At 44.3% G+C, this 17,307-nt stretch overlaps 1 protein-coding gene across 1 annotated transcript in view; it reads right to left on the reverse strand.

The window, feature by feature from the left end:
• Window positions 1-17,307, reverse strand: part of GAL3ST1 (galactose-3-O-sulfotransferase 1) — a 112,897-nt gene that overhangs the window by 61,484 nt on the left and 34,106 nt on the right. The window lies entirely within an intron of this gene.

Here is a 17,307-nt window from a genome sequence, read left to right on the forward strand (position 1 = left end):
GATGTTATACTGTACTATGTCATTAAGGCCAGCCTTTGACATTCTGTTTTATGTAAAAATGTCGGTATAGAAAATCAAATAAATAAATAAATAAATAGACATTAGATGACAGAGGGATTAAAGGGGCTCTTGGGAAGATAAGGCCATTGCAGAAAGACTAAATGAATTCTTTGCCTCCGTGTTTAATAATGAGGATGTTGGGGAGATACCAGTTCCAGAGATGGTTTTCAGGGGTGATGAGTCAGACGAACTGAACGAAATCACTGTAAACCTGGAAGATGTAGTTGGCCAGATTGACAAACTAAAGAGTAGAAAATCTCCTGGACCAAATGGTATGCATCCTAGGGTTCTGAAGGAACTCAAAAATGAAATTTCTAATCTATTAGTTAAAATTTGTAACCTATCATTAAAATCATCCATTGTACCTGAAGACTGGAGGGTGGCCAATGTAACCCCAATATTTAAAAAAGGCTCCAGGGGTGATACGGGTAACTATAGACCAGTGAGCCTGACTTCAGTGCCGGGAAAAATAGTGGAAACTATTCTCAAGATCAAAATCATAGAGCATATAGAAAGACATGATTTAATGGGACACAGTCAACATGGATTTACCCAAGGGAAGTCTTGCCTAACAAATCTGCTTCATTTTTTTGAAGGGATTAATAAACATGTGGATAAAGGTGAACTGGTAGATGTAGTGTACTTGGATTTTCAGAAGGCATTTGACAAAGTCCCTCATGAGAGGCTTCTTCGAAAACTAAAAAGTCATAGGATAGGAGGCGATGTCCTTTCGTGGATTACAAATTGGTTAAAAGACAGGAAACAGAGAGTAGGATTAAATGGTAATTTTCTCAGTGGAAAAGGGTAAACAGTGTAGTGCCTCAGGGATCTGTACTTGGACCGATGCTTTTCAATATATATATATAAATGATTTGGAAAGGAATACGACAAGTGAGGTTATCAAATTTGCGGATGATACAAAATTATTCAGAGTAGTTAAATCACAAGCAGACTGTGATACATTACAGGAAGACCTTGCAAGACTGGAAGATTGGGCATCCAAATAACAGATGAAATTTAATGTGGACAAGTGCAAGGTGTTGCATATAGGGAAAAATAATCCTTGCTGTAGTTACACGATGTTAGGTTCATATTAGGAGCTACCACCCAGGAAAAAGATCTAAGCATCATAGTGGCTAATAATTTAAAATCGTTGGCTCACTGCTGCTGCAGTCAAAAATGCAAATAGAATGTTAGGAATTATTAGGAAGGGAATGGTTAATAGAACGGGAAATGTCATAATGCCTCTATATCGCTCCATGGTGAGACCACACCTTGAATACTGTGTACAATTCTGGTCGCCGCATCTCAAAAAAGATATAGTTGCAATGGAGAAGGTACAGAGAAGGGCAACCAAAATGATAAAGGGGATGGAACAGCTTCCCTATGAGGAAAGGCTGAAGAGGTTAGTAGATGTGACTCGATTATTTACGCTTTCGAATAATAGAAGGACTAGGGGGCATTCCATGAAGTTAGCAAGTAGCACATTTAAGACTAATCAGAGAAAATTCATTTTCACTCAACGCACAATAAAGCTCTGGAATTTGTTGCCAGAGAATGTGGTTAGTGCAGTTAGTGTAGCTGGGTTCAAAAAAGGTTTGGATAAGTTCTTGGAGAAGTCCATTAATGGCTATTAATCAATTATACTTAGGGAATAGCCACTGCTATTAATTGCATCAGTAGCATGGGTTCTTCTTAGTGTTTGGGTAATTGCCAGGTTCTTGTGGCCTGGTTTTGGCCTCTGTTGGGAACAGGATGCTGGGCTTGATGGACCCTTGGTCTGACCCAGCATGACAATTTCTCATGTTCTTATGTTCTTTTCTCGTAAGTTCTCCCCTGCAGAATAGAATTACAGTATTGGAGACGAGAAATAATCGCAATTAAGCTGGCCTTGGAGGAATGGTGCCCTTGGTTAGTGGGTGCCCAGCACAAATTTACAATTCTCACCGATCACAAAAACCTTGAATACTTGAGTCATGCCCAACGTCTCAACACCCATCAAGCCCGATGGGCCTTTTTCTTTTCCAGGTTCAATTTTGAACTCCGGTATTGCCCAGCAGAGAAGAATCTCTGGGCAGATGCCTTATCTTGTTCCTTCGAACCCGAAGATGTTCCTGAAGAACCCAGCCACATCATCGACCCTGCTTGTATCTGCTTGCCTGCGACTTTCCCAGTCCCGGCTGGGAAAATTGTTGTGCCCCGTTGCCTCCGTGAAACAGTTCTCCGATGGGCACATGATTCCAAGTTTACTGGCCGCCCAGGATGAGCGCGAACTCTTGCTTTACTCCAGCAATTCTTCTGGAGGCCCACTATGGTTTCTGATGCCAGAGCATATGTCAATTCCTGCAATAACTGCGCTCAACAAAAGCCCCCGGTCGGTCGACCTTGGGGTCTGCTCCAACCACTTCCTGCTCCAGAAGAACCATGGACACATCTTTCCACGGATTTCATTGTGGACTTGCCCCTGTCTAAAGGTCTCACAGTCATATAGGTCACCATCGACAGGTTTTAAAAAATGGCTCATTTTGTTCCATTGCCAGGCTTACCTTCTGCTCCAGAATTGGCACACCTGTTCTTCCTTCATATATTCTGTCTGCACGGCTTACCCAAGGACATAGTCTCGGACAGAGGTGCCCTCTGTCGTAAATTTGGCATCAACATCAGCCTCACCACAGCTTACCATCCACAGGCCAACAGTCAAGCCAAACTTATGAATCGTTCTCTAAAGGCCTTTGTTTGCACCTACATATACGACCGGCAGGACAACTGGTCAGAACATCTTCCTTGGGCGGAGTTCTCCCACAACTCCCATATTGCCACTGCCACAGGAACGTCGCCATTCTCCATTGTCTATGGTAAGCAGCCCCGGCCTCCACCTCCCATACCGCTGTCAGTACCTTCTCCAGCCACGTAAGCTACTGCAGATGCCCTCAAGGCTCTTTGGAATCAGACGAACCTTCCCCTGCACCAAGCCATGACCTGGGCTAAGAAGTCTGCGGATTCTCATCGACGCTCTGCTCCTGAGTTTCTTCCTGGTCAAAAAGTCTGGTTAAGTACATGATACATCCGTCTTAAGATACCTTCCCAAAGGTTTGTACCAAGATACATCGGACCTTTTCCAGTCATCTGTCGTGTTGGACCTGTTACCTACCAGCTCCGGCTGCCGCCAACTTTGGGAATTCAGAACACTTTCCACGTGTTGCTTTTGAAGCCAGTATTTCTGTCTTGGCCTTCTTGTAAGGTTCCCGAACCTTCTCAGCTGGTTGCTGAATCCGACACCACTTACAAGGTCCACGAAGTCCTTGATGTCCGCCGTAGGGGCCACTGGTGCGAATACCTCCTTTCCTGGGAGGAATATGGCCCAGAAGAGAATTTGTGGGAGCCAGTTCGTAACATCCTGGACAAAACCCTCCTCCTACAGTTTCACCGTGCCCATCCAGCCAAACCCAGACTTCCAAGAGGGGAGTGTAAGGGGGGATACTGTTGCATGTGCCAGCTGTGGCAGGCCCGCAGCCAGGCCCTCTTACCCTTTTCTGCCTGCTCCAGCATCTGGTTCCACTTCCGTCGTGACTGTGGGCCGCCGTCTCTGACCTCGGGCCATCGCCGGCACTCCTGTCACCAGGGCAGATTCCTGTGCTCTGCGGCGGGCCTCTCTGCGTGGTCCGTGGAGAGATGCCGCCATCCCACGCCGTGCCCCTCCCGAGGCACACGCGTGTGCATCTCTGTTCCTTTTAAAGGGGCCGCGGCAGGAATCCAACCCACGGTCCCGGATGATGATGGGCTCTGGTGTATAAGGCCACGCTCAGCTCCTGTTAGTCGCCTTTGCAACAGGTCTCCATGCTGGATGTGTACTTCGTTGCCTCCTTGGTGATTTCCTCGTGTTCCTGGTTCCTGTTCCTTCCATGTTCCTGAACCTAGTTTTGTCTTCTCCTTGTTCCTGTGCTTCGTTCTACTCAGCTATATTTACAGACTGATCTCTTCTGGACATGACCACTGCTTTGCCTGACCACGTCATTGATCTTCTCCTGGACCCGACCTCTGTTTTAAGAACATAAGAACATAAGAAAATGCCATACTGGGTCAGACCAAGGGTCCATCAAGCCCAGCATCCTGTTTCCAACAGTGGCCAATCCAGGCCATAAGAACCTGGCAAGTACCCAAAACTAAGTCTATTCCATGTAACCATTGCTAATGGCAGTTTTGCCCAACCACGCTACTGATCATCTCCTAGTCCAGACCTCTTCTTTGCCTGACCAAGCTACTGATCATCTCCTAGTCCAGACCTCTACTTTGCCCGACCTTGCTACTGATCATCTCCTGGACCTGACTTCTGCTTTGCCTTGCCACTGCTACTTGCTTGCCGCCTGCCGTGACTTCAGCCTGTTCTACGACGCCTCCACAGTCTTAGTCCTGGATTTGGCCTTTCAGGCTCCGGCCTGCCTTTTTTTTTTTATTCATGCATTTTAAATACATTGACAAGTATCCACTTGTTAGGAAAATATAAAGTACAGAAAAAGTAATAATAATAATAATAATAAAGCAAATTTTACACTTCTTAATCAACATTAACTGTACTTAAAAAATAGAAGAAATACGGGAGAGTCCAGAACTAAGCAGCATATTTAAACATAAAGGAAAACATTACAATTTGTAATTGAGCCAATCTGAGAAGTACCATCACATTATTTCTATTAACCTATCAAAGCAATAGATAGATCTAGGAGTGAGAATGAGAATGAGAGTCCAAGTAAACCCTAAGCTGTGGTGGGTTAGAAAAGACATAATTCTGTTCTTGGAAGAAAATGCTACATTTACAAGGAAATTGTAATTTAAACTGTGCTCCTATTTGTAGTACTTCCCCTCTCATATTTAGAAATAACTTTCGTCTTATTTGTGTTGATTTGACCAAGTCCGGGTAACACCATATTTTTTGACCGAAGAAAATGGCTTGACTATTTCTAAAGAAATGTTTGAATATATTATTTTTATCCATAAGGAATGCAAAGGATACCAGCAGTGGTCTCCTTTATGTCACCACCATCTCTTGGGAAGATTCCAACAGCATTGTTAAATCTGGTAATATTTGTTCCTCCAGGTTTTCAGGATTAGATTTAATATAAGGAAGGTAAAAAGCTTTTGTCACCACAGGTTTTATCTCTTCCAGTATTTTCAGTATCTGAGTTACATACAGCCTAAACAAATCAACAGGAGATATATTTCTCAAGACTGGAAAATTTAGGAATCTTAAATTATGTGACCTCAGGTTATTCTCAATTCTCTCAAGTCTTTTATCCACCTCTGTCTCCTTCTGTATTAAATTAGCTTGTATTCTTTCTACATCTTTCAGCCATCCCTCCACCACCTCGAACTTTGATCTTTGTTGAATCAGTCCATTTGCATTTTGAAGAACTTGATTTTTAGTGTCAATAACTTCTTTAGTGAATGCAATTATTGATTTTTCCAATGATTGGAGCGCAATCCAAATAGTGGAAAATGACACTTCTGAAGAAGACTGCAATATTCTTTCCAGCTTTAGGGTTTCCCGACCCTCCCCTTCTCCTCCCTCTGCTACACCAGCACCATTACCCAGGCCAGACACACCCAGCATTTCGACATTCCTCAGTCCCTCACCTCCAGTACCCCGGAGGGGCTGTACCTTTGTCGATTTCTCCTCGATAGTAAGTCCTACAGCTGTTGAACTCTGCCAGACCGTTCCTGTCCCTCCTCAAGATTCACCCGACGGGTCAGCAATCTCCAGCTGTCTTCTTTCCTCGTCTTGACCTGGTGGTGCCAGTCTGATAGGAGATCCGGGCCTTAAAGATGTATCGATGGTCTGGGGCAACGGCTCGTGCTCCCTTCCTGTCCCTTCTGCGACCTGCTCACTCGGCGTTAGTGATGGTGCCGCCGCTAAAAAGCTCCCTATGCAGGGCTGTGTAGTTTCCAACGGAGTAGAAGAGCTTTCTCCTCCCCGTACCCTTGCTTTGCGTTTTGTGTGCAGCATTAGAGGAATGGAGGAAAAATCGGGAACTTCTCCCTCTGGCCTGCTTTTACTTGGGCGCCCCTGTCTGACTCTTGTTCCTTTTGGCTCGTGTTTCTCCAGGACTCCGCCTTGTCCAGTACAGACTTTCCATATCTACTGTTGCTGGTCCCTGGCTGACCTCCTCATCATCTCCCAGAAGACCTCAGATGGAGGCCCACCTAACTCCGGCAGGCCCCGGCACCCAAGGGCTCAACCCTCGGGCAATGAGGGCTGGTATTGGCGAATCTCCAGCTGGACTCTGTCAGTCAGCCAGTTCCGCCTACCGACGGTGGGGACCCGAAGGACCTCCCCTACGGGTAGCATCAACCCCACTTCGGCCCAGGGGTCCACCTCCTGCGCAACAAAAAGTAGATAGAGCAGCTTTTAAACTAGAACATGAAGGAAAACCGACAGCAGTGCATAATTAAGAGCGTGGTATTTTTAAAGGATACTAAAACAATAGGACATCCCGATAGAAAAGTTCAAATAAAAGCAATAGTAGCCCACATGCCTATAAAGCACCACCTAAATTAAAATATTCCAAAATACCCCATCAAATGATATGCAGATTAATACCAATATTGAAATAAACGAAATAGGCATTAAAGACTCCATGCTCAAATGGTTTAGCTCTTACCTAAAAAATAGAACCCTCAAAGTAAAATTTCTTGATAACGAATCACATCCTAACGATCTCAACTTTGGAGTACCCCAGGGATCCTCTCTATCCTCTACACTTTTTAATATCTATATGCTCCCTTTATGCAGAATTCTATCAGGCCTCGTTCTAACACATTTTATCTATGCTGACGATGTTCAAATTTTAATCCCGATCCAAAAATCTATTGACCAAACTCTTAAGCTCTGGGATATATACCAATCCGCCATTGAAAAGGTATTAACCTAAATGAATCTTTCCCTAAATACTAAAAAAAACTGAAATCCTATACATCTCACCTAAATTAAGCAAGACTAAAGAGCTTGAAATTCAAGAAGCGGCCAAAAACTATCCTCATCTCCCTAGAAGTACAAGATCTAGGGATTCTTATAGATTGCGAATTCTCTATGAAATCCTGCATTAAAAAAATCATAAGCGATGGTTACTTCAAATTAAACATACTCAAAAGATTAAAACCCCTCCTATTCCCAAAAGACTTTAGAACTGTTTTACAGGAACTTGTCTTATCAAGATTAGACTACTGCAACTCACTATTCTTAGGCCTTCCCGCAAATATCACAAGACCATTGCAACTTCTGCAGAACTGTGCAGTTAGACTCTTGACAGGTACTAGAAGATCCGAACATATCACCCCGATATTAAAAGAACTTGACTGGCTGACGATCAAATACAGGGCCCAGCATAAAATCTTGTCACTAATTCACAAAACCCTCTACAATGAAAAAATTGAATGGCTAACTTCATCACTTCACTTCCACACCCCCTCAAGAATCACGAAATCAACCACAACAGGGATGCTGCCAATTCCTTCCCCCAAAATTGTGCATCTAAATAATGTAAGAGAAAGAACTATCTCTATTGCTGGACCCCTACTATGGAACTCTAATCCACAGGAATTATTTAAAAAGGGGATTAAAACTTGGCTTTTTAAACAAGCCTTTCAAGAGCTGTTAACAATTATCGCACACTTCTGATTTTATACCAAGGTAATGTATATTTTTATTTTTGATTATACTATCTCTACTCTTACTATACTACCTCTCTAAGTGTTTAAATTTTGATTATTTAGCCTACTATTTAGTTTGCTATGTTAATTATTTATATTATGAAACAATGTATTTACTTCCTTTCTTCTTTGGAAATGCAAATAATTTTAAATGAATATTTGCTAACTCTGTAAACCGATTTGATATGCTCGCATCCCTTCTGTTCCCTCCATCACCACCTCTGTACTTTAGGAATATAGATTGAGTTCTCCCTATTAGGGATGTGAATCGTTTTTGAACGATTAAAATTATCGTCAGATAATTTTAAAATCGTCCAAAATCGTTAGAGTGCACGATACAATACAAATGCCCACGATTTATTGTCAGGGGCATTTGTATTGTATCATTAAATAGGTCACACCAAAAAAGCCCCTAAACCCACCCTGACCCTTTAAATCGACCCGACCCGACCCATCGCTATTTTTTTTTACGGAGGCCTGCGGAGGCCCGCAGAGGCAAAAAAAACCAAAAACCCATCTGACCCTTTAAATCGACCCGACCCGACCCATCGCTAATTATTTTTTTACGGAGGCCCGCGCCGCAAAAAAACCCAAAAAACACATCCGACCCTTTAAATCGACCCCCCCTCCCGACCCCCCCAAAACCTTTTAAAGTTACCTGGTGGTCCAGGGGGTCCTCGGGGGGCCTCGGGGAGAGGAGAGATCCAGGGGGGCCTCGGGGAAAGATTTCCCAGGCATCAGCTGTTCTACAAAAAAAAAAATGGCGCCGATGCCCCTTTGCCCTTACCATGTGACAGGGTATCCGTGCCATTGGCCAGCCCCTGTCACATGGTAGGAGCACTGGATGTCCGGCACCATCTTTACTCATCAGCCCATATTATACTATGGGCTGATGGCCGGCGCCATGTTTAAAGATGGTGCCGGCCATCTTTACTCATCAGCCCATATTATACTATGGGCTGATGAGTAAAGATGGCCGGCGCCATCTTTAAAGATGGCGCCGGCCATCCAGTGCTCCTACCATGTGACAGGGGCCGGCCAATGGCACGGATACCCTGTCACATGGTAAGGGCAAAGGGGCATCGGCGCCATTTTTTTTTTTTGTAGAACAGCTGATGCCTGGGAAATCTTTCCCCGAGGCCCCCCTGGATCTCTCCTCTCCCCGAGGCCCCCCTGGATCTCTCCCCGAGGTCTCCCGAGGCCCCCCTGGACCACCAGGTAACTTTAAAAGGTTTTGGGGGGGTCGATTTAAAGGGTCGGATGGAGTTGTTTTTTTTTTTTGCGGCGCAGGCCTCCGTAAAAAAAAAATAGCGACGGGTCGGGTCGGGAGGGGGGGGGGGTTGACCCAAATGGTCGGACGGGGTTTTTTGGTTTTTTTGCGGCGCAGGCCTCCGTAAAAAAATAATTAGCGATGGGTCGGGTCGGGAGGGGGGGGTCGATTTAAGGGGTCGGATGGGTTTTTTTGTTTTTTTTGCAGCGCGGGCCTCCGTAAAAAAATAATTAGCGATGGGTTGGGTCGGGTCGGGAGGGGGGGGGTCAATTTAAAGGGTCGGATGTGGTTTGTTTGTTTTTTTGCGGCGCGGGCCTCCTAAAAAATGTGAATTGGAATCGGAAACGATTCCAATTCACATATCTTAACGATCAGATTCGAGCCCCCCCGCAGCCGAATCTGATCGTTAAGACGATCTGGCACACGATTCACATCTCTACTCCCTATGTCTTCCATTTCTACCTCTAACCCTTTTTTTTCTCTCTTACTCCTCCATATTCCCCTCGCCATCCCTCCCAGCCCAAAATCTTCTCTGCTCCATTACTGCCCCGCCCAGTTACTCATCTCCATCGCTCCATCACTAGCTCTCTCCTAGGGTCTATCTTCTTCAATCATCCCCGCAACACCACTTTATCTCTCTCAATCACTCTTTAAGTCTCCCATCTCTCTCAATCAGCTTCTCCAATCTTCTCCATCAACCTGAACCTCCTTTTTTAAGCTCCCTCAATCACCCTCTCTAAGCTCTTCCATCTCTCTTCCCATCCTCTCCATTTTCTTTTTCCTTCGCTCATTCAGTCATTCTGGCTCTTTCACATACTGTTTGTAACTCTGGCAATAGTTTAACCTCCTGGGATACAAAAATCACTGTATATGCTACCTTCTCACTTTATATGAAAGCCTGAAAACATGGCTTTGTGAAAACCTGTGTGATGGTTGGTTGTGCAACAGTATGCATGCCAGCATGAGGTAAGACATCTCCGTTTGACATTGCAGTTGTATCCCATTGTATTTAACATAGTGGCTGTGCACCAGCACATGGTGTGCTATGTGTGAAACAGTAGGTATACAACCCTAAACATAAGTCATGGAATAAACTGCATGGAGCAGCAGTTATAACCCTAAATAGGTAACCTATTCAGGGTCATTACATCCTTAAACAGGTCGCAAAGGCAGTCTGGATGAACCATTTTGGTCTTTATCTGCCATCATGTACTATGTTAATATGTTACCCAAGAGCATAGATGACTGACAGCATTCAATACAGATATCCAGCAGTGTGCAAATGTTGATTTTTCAGTGAATACACTGCTTTAACCCTGACCTTTACCTAAGGACACACAGACCTGGCTGGAGATTTATACAATGCAGCCTATTTACTGAAAGGAAAGCAGAACACTGTAAAATCCTACATAGCAACAGCTTGTCAACCTCTTTTTGGCTAAGATCAAATGCAAAGTCTGAGTTCTGATCTGAGAATAGAGCCTTTTGGTTGACATCAATAACCTGTACAAATGGGCTGGGTGGGGGGGAGGAAGGAGCTCTTGAATTCATTACCAGAGGATGTGGTGAAAGCTATTAGTGTTGCTGTATTTAAAAAAAGGTTTGGCCAAGTTCCTGGAGGAAAAGTCCATAAACCATTATTAAGGTGGAGTTGCAGAAATCCACTGCTTATCCTTGGGATAAGTAGTATGGTAGATATAGTACCTACCCCTTGCCATCCTGCCAGTTACTTGTGACCTGGATTGGTCACTGTTGGAGACAGGATACGAGGCTTGATGCCCTGCCACATGACCCTATTGGGGGGGGGCAAAGATTATGTTATGACTATGGCATTAAACCTTTCTTGATTTTCAGGACAATTTTTAAATAGCCCTTGATGCTGCAGGATAAGTATCCCTGGCCTGCAAGCTAATTTTTGAGGGCAAACTCCTCACAGAGCTGTGGACCAGCAGAGGGAATATGAGTGCATTTGTACCCATGTACTAAGCACCTGCTATTTATTAAGCAGTTGTAAAATATGTGTGGGGATTTCAAAATTAAATCCCTATGTATACCAATACCTCTCCCAACCTAACCCACTGGTATTAGTGCAACCCAGAAGAGCAGTGGTGTGGCAGATTTTGGACATGCTTGGGACACATATATAGAAAAAGGGTTGAAAGATCAGATAAAAAACATGGGAGGAAGGGAGTTAGTGTTAGGTTGTATTAATTAACCTGAATTACTAATAATGCTATAAATTACCTTGAGCATTATTTGGAAAGGCAAGATAAAACTCAAAAAAAACCCAAATTACATAAGAATTTCTATGTACATCTCCCAAAAGAGGACAAATCTCAACTGGGCAGAGTGGATGGGTCATTGTGGTCTGCATATATCTACCCTTTGTAGATGTGTAAATTTAATTCCTATGCAGTTTGAGGTTTTGGAGTTTAGTGTGTCTTTCCAAACAATGCTCATGGTGGCTTACAGCATTATTAGTAATTCAGGTGCACTATTAGTATCTCTATAACAGTACACACACACACACATCTATCTATCTATCTATCTATCTATCTATCTTTATCTATATATAAATACTACTAACCCAGACAGGATGGAGCACTAATGTCTTATGTTTATAAATAGTCAACTTCCAAAAGAGATTTGTATTCAATTATTAGATACTAAATTTAAAAACACATATAGAGAGAGCAATTTATATATATAATATCAAACCTTCTTCCATATACTATACTTCCTAAATGAAATACATAGAAAATGAAATACATACAAATTTAAAAAACGCTTCCTTTCACACCATATGTGAAAAAAAAACTTAACCATCTCCAGAAAACCATACATAACCCATGTTCACATTCATACTCCAATACACTTAGCACATTTCTATTTATGTGTATACAGAATGGGACATGTAACACTAAATGCAAACAAAATCCCAAAGACAAGGAGCTAATACAGATGCAAATATGCATATAAACAGTATAACATGGTGTAGCTTGATTCATGATCATGCCTGTGGTGCAGCCTCCTCTCCATCAGGGATCCTCAGCAAGCTCCTCCTTGCTGCTTGCTCCGCACCCAAGTTCCAGTGCCATTTAACCCTGCCTTGCCAGAGCATGGAGTCACCCGTGGCTTTCTGACTTGGCTGCTCTTATGTTGCTCCATGCCTTGTGGCCTCTGGGCCTTCTTGTATCTTGAACCTTGTCTTGTGGCCAGTCTAGGCCTCTCGTACCTTGTAGTCTCCAAGCCTTCTTGTACCTTGCCTTGTGGTTTGGGGCCTTTGTTACCTTGTACCTTGTTCTGTGGCCTACTCAGGCCTTACCTTGCCTTGTGGTCTCTGGGCCTTCTGTTACGTTGTATGTTGCTCTGTGACCTATACAGGCCTTACCTTGTCTTGTTGCCTCTGGGCCTTATGCTTAGCAGCATATGGGCCTCAGTGTTCTCTGTTCTCTGTTGTCCTTGTCTGGTCCTGTCCTTGTCTGCCTTGTTTAGCCCTGGCCTTGTCTGATCTTGCCCTGCCCAGTCCAGTTCCTAGTATCCATGCCCTACCTTGTATTGCCTTGTCCTGCCCGAGTTTAGATCCAGTCCCAGTCTCTGCTTAGTAACCTGCCCAAGCCTGTGTCTATATCCAGTCCTAGTCCCTGCTCAGTATCAGAAAAATAAAGAAAAAGAAACACCCCCGTTGAGAAAAAAACAGAAAGAAACCACCAACCCTGAAAAAACAAAGCCGCCCAGCTGACCCAGTGAGTAAAACAAAAAGGACCGCGCTGACACCGACGCTAAGGGCCGCCCACTAACCCTCCCTGCACCCCCAAGCCTCCAACCAGGCCCGGGAGCCGCGTCCAGCTGACGCCTGGGAGGCCGGCCCTTGCTGCTGCCCTTTAACCTGGCAATTACCCAAACACTAAGAAGATCCCATGCTACTGATGCAATTAATAGCAGTGGCTATTCCCTAAGTAAACTTGATTAATAGCAGTTAATGGACTTCTCCTCCAAGAACTTATCCAAACCTTTTTTGAACCCAGCTACCCTAACTGCACTAACCACATCCTCTGGCAGCAAATTCCAGAGCTTTATTGTGCGTTGAGTGAAAAAGAATTTTCTCCGATTAGTCTTAAATGTGCTACTTGCTAACTTCATGGAATGCCCCCTAGTCCTTCTATTATTCGAAAGTGTAAATAACCGAGTCACATCTACTCGTTCAAGATTGTAAGCCCTCTGGAGATAGGGAAATACCTACAGTACCTGAGTGTAATCGACTATGAAGTGCTGGAAACTTTTGGAAATAGGAATATAAATAAATTAAAAAAAACAAAAAACTGCTGTGCCTGTCCGTCCAGACCTTATATCCCTACATGGGCTTGACCTCTGTCCTCGACTGCTGTGCCTGTCCGCCCAGGCCTTGTGTTCCTACAAGGGTTTGACTTGGATTGTAAGCCCTCTGGGGATAGGGAAATACCTACAGTACCTGAGTATAATCGACTATGAACTGCTGGAAACGTTTGAAAATAGGAATATAAATAAATTAAAAAAAAACAAAAAACTGCTGTGCCTGTCCGTCCAGGCCTTATATCCCTACATGGGCTTGACCTCTGTCCTCGACTGCTGTGCCTGTTCTTCCAGGCCCTATGTCCCTAAGAACATAAGAACATAACAACATGCCATACTGGGTCAGACCAAGGGTCCATCAAGCCCAGCATCCTGTTTCCAACAGTGGCCATTCCAGGCCATAAGCACCTGGCAAGTACCCAAAAACTAAGTCTATTCCATGTTACCATTGCTAGTAATAGCAGTGGCTATTTTCTAAGTCAACTTATTTAATAGCAGGTAATGGACTTCTCCTCCAAGAACTTATCCAATCCTTTTTTAAACACAGCTATACTAACTGCACTAACCACATCCTCTGGCAACAAATTCCAAAGTTTAATTGTGCATTGAGTAAAAAAGAACTTTCTCCGATTAGTTTTAAATGTGCCACATGCTAATGTCATGGAGTGAACCCTAGTCTTTCTAATATCCAAAAGAGTAAATAACTGATTCACATCTACACGTTCTAGACCTCTCATGATTTTAAACACCTCTATCATATCCCCCCTCAGCCGTCTCTTCTCCAAGCTGAAAAGTCCTAACCTCTTTAGTCTTTCCTCATAGGGGAGTTGTTCCATTCCCCTTATCATTTTGGATGCCCTTCTCTGTACCTTCTCCATCATAATTATATCTTTTTTGAGATGCGGCGACCAGAATTGTACACAGTATTCAAGGTGCAGTCTCACCATGGAGCGATACAGAGGCATTATGACATTTTCCGTTTTATTCATCATTCCTTTTCTAATAATTCCCAACATCCTGTTTGCTTTTTTGACTGCCGCAACACACTGAACCGACGATTTCAATGTGTTATCCACTATGACACCTAGATCTCTTTCTTGGGTTGTAGCACTTAATATGGAACCCAACATTGTGTAATTATAGCATGGGTTATTTTTCCCTATATGCATCACCTTGCACTTATCCACATTAAATTTCATCTGCCATTTGGATGCCCAATTTTCCAGTCTCACAAGGTCTTCCTGCAATTCCTACAAGTGTTTGACCTCGATTGCTGTGCCTGCCGTCCAGGCCTTATGTCCCAAGGTGGGATTGACTCTGTCCTCGACTGCTGTGCCTGTCCGTCCAGGCCTTATGTTCCTATAAGTGTTTGACCTCTGTTCTGAAATGCTGTGCTTGTTTGTCCAGGCCTTATGTCCAGTCCTAACAGCTGAACCCTCTTTGCAAAAAACAAACAGTTTTCTTTAGTTTCAGGGCAGAGAAGAGAACTTCCTCCGTCTTGCTAATGAAGTCATGATCTGTTTGCAAATGATTAAATCCTAACAATTTGTACCATTATACACTCTAGTGGCCAATCCATTCCAGTGAGCCCTTTCCTGTTCAAGAAAGGGAACTCTTCCCGATGTTGCAGCCTATCTCTTACCACCTGTTGACCCATGTTCAGAACGAGAAAAGATCTCCAAGTTACTTAGAATGTGGCAAACACAACACAGTGAGACCCTGCTCCAGGTCGCCACACTTTGAAGGCTCGTGCTCCACTCTAGGGGCCAACCCATTCCAAGGAAGCCCTTTCCTGCTCTTAGGAAAGGGAACTCTCCACCGTGTTGCAGCCTATCTTTTAGGACCTGTTGACCCATGTTTAACTGCTGTTCACATGGCACCCTGCTCCATGTCGCCACGCTTTGAAGGCTTGTGCTCTGCTCTAGAGGCCAACCCATTCCTGTGCAAAGGAAAGGGAACACTCCCCGGGTGTAGCCTGCCTGTTTCTACCCTCTGACCCATGTTGAACCGCTGTTCACATTCACCCTCCTCTGTCTTGGCCATGAAAATTCTCGTCTGTATATCAGCTACGTCCACCAGATTTTAGAAAACCAGCGAGAGCTCACTGGATGCCAATGGAAACACCCCACTCTAGGGGGCGAACCCATTCTAGGGAGCCCTTTCCTGCTCATAGGAAAGGGAACTCTCCCCGGGGCTCTTGTTTGAATATTTGCTACTACCTCCAAAATCGGCACCCGCAGATGCTCCACTCCACCCAGGCATAGTTCATCATGTTTCAGGTCCTAGCACTCGTGTTAGACTCCCTGGTCCCTGTTTAAAGACGGGTCGGGTGCATAGTACTCCCAGTTGACAGTCCCGCCACATGCTGAGCCTCGTCTTGTCTTGCCTCCTTGTCTTTCCCTTATCAAACCACAGCGACCTGACTACCTCAGCTCTGCCAGCCTGTCTTGCCCCTATCAACGTTCTGCCACTCTGCCTTGCTGCCAATCAGCAGATGACTCACTCAACTCCTTGTGGTGTTCTTGCCACTATCATGGTTCCTCAGTGTGTTGGTGCTAGTCTTTCTGCTTGCTATGTTTCCCCTTCATTGTGCTGTAGGATGTCAATGCCACTTGTCTTGCTGCTTTGCCTGTCGTGCTGCCTTCGAGGGTTCATGCATCTGTTATTGGTGCTCTCTTTTGAAGCTGTGGTGTGTTTTTGACACACTCGCTGCTGCTTTGTGCCTCTGTTAAAGCGCTCTTGCCACTTCTGGTACCCCTTTGCACCTTTACAGTGCCTTAGGCTATTCATGCCACTTTGGTGCCACTTTGCCACAGTCTAAGTATCTTGGAGCTCTTTTGTTGTTCTGATGATTGCTCCCCAGAAGTTTCATCAAAATTGATAATAAAACCCCAATTCTGCAGCCAAAAATAGGCTGGAAATCCTTCCCCTATTGACTTTAATGGAACTGGAAAACAAATTCATGTATCAACGTATCGGGGCGCCATATGTCCGAATGCAACGGAAATGACACCCGACGAATAAGTATCCCAAATGCAACGAATACTTTCTGGATGCACATCCCTAAAAATTGGCCCAGCACACGAAAGGCTCGGCCACGTGTGTAAACCCCGGGATTTACGCATGCCGGGGTTTTAAAATCCAGCCTTAAGTGCAAAGAGCTTTAAGCCCTCAGAGAATGCGTATGATCTCTAGAGGCTGGAGTGGCAGATCTGAAGGAGCTAAGAGAGACAGAAAGGTATACAGAGGAGAGCTTCAGGGCCACAGTAGGGAAGTTCCACCTCCAACCTGGTAGCCCCTATGCTGTTTTGGAGAAGAAAAGCCATCTGGAAGGAGAACATCAGTTTGGTGAGGCAGGAAGCAATCCTGTAGCTAGAACCTGCCATCAAGGTGATGTAGCTTCCTCTTGCACAGAGGATGTCTCTGGGGCACATGCCCAAGAAGGAAGGGTTAGGACGGCTGTTATAGTTAGTGATTTGATTATTAGGAAAGTTGATAGCGGGGTGACTGGTGGACATGAGAATTTCTTGGTAACTTGCCTGCTTGGTGCAAAGGTGGCAGACCTCATGCTTCACAAAGATAGGATTAAGTTAGGAGAGTTGTCATCCTCAGCGTTTAAGGGATAGTATCCCTTCTGGGCAATTTTTGCATATGAGGCAGCTATGTTCCTCTGTTCAGGAATACAAGTGCAGAGCTGTTGAAATCAGAGGGGTTATCCCTTCACAGTACTAAATCAGGCTATGAAACAAGTGTGTTGGAATGGCAGAGAAGCCCTTCTTAATACAGCACAGAATAAAATGGTGCAAAGTCTTACATGTGTTTTGCCTTTTTCTCCATCTATTTACAAGGTAGCCAAAAGCATAAAAAAAACATTGGAATGTTTTACAATTGCATATGATTTTTCTTGAGAGACTTATGATTTCATATCAGAGAGGGAGGAA

Source organism: Rhinatrema bivittatum, chromosome 11, assembly GCF_901001135.1.
Source record: "Rhinatrema bivittatum chromosome 11, aRhiBiv1.1, whole genome shotgun sequence".
Lineage (NCBI taxonomy): Eukaryota > Metazoa > Chordata > Amphibia > Gymnophiona > Rhinatrematidae > Rhinatrema > Rhinatrema bivittatum.